The 2,815-nt window shown below is 40.9% G+C and overlaps 1 pseudogene; it reads left to right on the top strand.

The window, feature by feature from the left end:
• The first annotated feature begins 745 nt into the window (after window positions 1-745).
• Window positions 746-1,606, top strand: LOC103597412 (annotated as a pseudogene).
• The last annotated feature ends 1,209 nt before the right edge of the window (window positions 1,607-2,815 follow it).

The raw sequence follows: 2,815 nt of genomic DNA on the forward strand, positions 1-2,815 counted from the left end.
TCAATAAGTCTCAGGTGGGACCCAAACAGCTGTATCTATTTTTTGACAATATGAGTCAGTTAGATGTGCATCCAACTTTGAGAGCATTGCCCAGAGAGCTAATCAGTTAAAACATACTTAATGCAGTAACCTCTGCACAATTCAACTTTCCTTCACATGCACTTAATGGCTCATTTCCCCAGTCTCCCTCCAGATACGTCACCTGCCCCTATATTCGACCTGAACATTTGTATTTGTGGCCACACTTGATTGCATCATTTGAGATCTCCCCATCGCCATCCCTTTCATATTCCTAAGTGATCTTAGCCTAAGCACTACTTCTATTTGGCCCTTTTCATACTTTGTTTCTAATCTTTTTATATAAGATTCTTGCCAACATTAAGGGTAACATCATTGTCTAGACTAGGTTTGAATTTTAGGTCTTTTAAAGTAAGCAATGAGGCAAATAACCTGGAAACCAAAGTGTTATTCTGCTGCCCTTACAACCTTTGCTCAAAACAATTATACAGAATACTCTGAGTGTGGACCTAGCCTAGGGCTGATGGACATGGGTGCCAGTGGGCAATCTCAGCTTCCTGGAAATAAAGGCAGTGCGAGAGGAAGATGAAGGAGACTGCAACCAGCTATGGAGGGTTAGATAGTCCCCATCTCCCGTCATCAATCTTGGGACCAAACCAGCACAGAGCAGATGGCAATAGCAGCAGGACCAGGAGAGAAAGAAGATGGCAGGACAGCCTCCAGCTGTGTGGTGGACTGTGGCATTGGGTATACAAAACTGGAACATGCTGCAAACACAGAACCAAAGTTTATTATCCCTTCATGTGTTGCTATCAAAGAGTCAGCAAAAATGGGCAATCAAACTCAAAAGGGGATGATGGAAAGTGCTGATGTCCTAGACTTATTCACTAGGAATGAAGTAATAGAAAAAGTCACATGCACCATGAGGTGGCCAACCTACCATGGTTTGACTGAAGACTGTTGATGGAAAGGTTTATGCTGAAGGAAAGTGATCTTTAAATACTTAAAGCAGAACCTGAAGGTCATTACTTTCATTTGGCTAAACTTCCACTAAGTGCTTCAGAAAACACACCATGCTGTTGAAATAATGTTTGAATCCTTCAATATTCCAAGCTCATACATAGCTGTGAAGACTGTTCTTGTATTAGCAGCATCTCAAGCATCAAAACAAGTAGGCAAACATATGTTGGCTGGTATGGGAACAGATAGGAGAAATGGTGTCACCTGTGTCCAACCGATGATTGAAGGATATGTGATTGGCAGCTGTGGTGAGCACATTCTAGTCACAGGGCAGGCCATCTCATATTTCATTCAGCAATGGTTCAGAGGCTGGGAAGTAGGAATTCCTGCAGAGCAATCCCTGGAAGCAGCTGTGGCAGTAAAGTAGTGCTATAGCTATGTCTGCCCAGATTTAGTAAAAGAATTTAACAAGTATCACAGGGATTGGCCAAGAGGATTAAACAGTATACTGGAATCAAGACAATCTCAAAGAAAGAATTTTCCATTGACGTTGGTTTTGAGAGATTTGAAACCTGAAATCTTTTTTCATCCAGATTCGTTAATCCTGCCTTTACATAACCTAACCTGAGAAGTAGTAGATGAAGTAATTCAGAATTATCTTGTTGATATCACAGTTCTCTCTACAAGAATATTGACCTCACTGGACTGGATATGCAGGGACTTGGAGTGCTGCTTTTATGTTTTGAAGGAAAAAAGCGACCAAGTGAAAGATAAACTTTAAAAAGTACCCTCATATATAACAGCATGAATGTATTTAATGTCACTGAACTGTGCATTTAAAAATGGTTAAAATGGGCCGGCCCGGTGGCGCACTGGATAAGTGCGCTGCTTGGGAAGCGTGGCGGCGCTCCCGCCCGAGGGTTCGGATCCCACATACAGACCGGTTCCCGCTCACTGGCTGAGCGAGGCGCGGGAGCAACACCGAGGGTTGCAATCCCGTTGCCGGTCCCCGGTCCGGTACGGGGGCAACACTGAGGTTGCGATCCGTTGCCGGACACGGAAAAAGACAAAAGACAAAAAATAAAATAAAGTAAAATAAAATAAAAATGGTTAAAATGGTAAAGTTTACGTAATACTTTTGTTACCACAATAAAAATAAATAAATAAATACAATTTTTTAAAAGTAGCATCATAATGCTTGGCATTGCTCATTCATGGAGCAAGGGACTCCAATAATTATGAATTGCTACCATCCTCCCCACACAAAGAAATTTTTAGAACTTTTAGTACGACTAAGTTTTGTTACAAGAGCATTTATAACTAAGAAGCTAGTAACTTGGATGAAGTCTATTCACATTTTTCTTGTTTGATAAAAAGCAATATTCACAACATTCAGGTATTACTGCACTGGATTCAGCCTCTGCATATTGAGATTTCTTCCTGGTTCACATGTCCAAGCAAGTGTCACTGACCCAGCGAGGGGCAGACACAGAGGTCAGTGCTGCGTGTGCAAAGAAAGATGTTGACCTCTCCTAATCTTTCCTATGGCAGAAATGACTGGCAGTGCTGAGGCCCAATCAAATCTCTATTAGCTGATTTGTGGTGGTTTTAATGGACTCGCTCCTCTCGGCTCTTTAGTGGTAATATTGAACAACAAACTGGCACAACTTATAGAAAAATATTTTTCAGAATAATTCTGAAAGGATCATTGGTATGTTCCATTGTTGCAATAATATGAAATTTATCTTTTTTGAGAAAGATGCATGCAGATTTTGGCAGGACTTAAAAAATATTACTTCCCCAAATAATGTGTTATTTCTTTTTTTTCCCAAGAGAA

This window comes from Galeopterus variegatus, unplaced genomic scaffold (assembly GCF_000696425.1).
Source record: "Galeopterus variegatus unplaced genomic scaffold, G_variegatus-3.0.2 Scaffold2308, whole genome shotgun sequence".
In the NCBI taxonomy this organism is placed as follows: domain Eukaryota; kingdom Metazoa; phylum Chordata; class Mammalia; order Dermoptera; family Cynocephalidae; genus Galeopterus; species Galeopterus variegatus.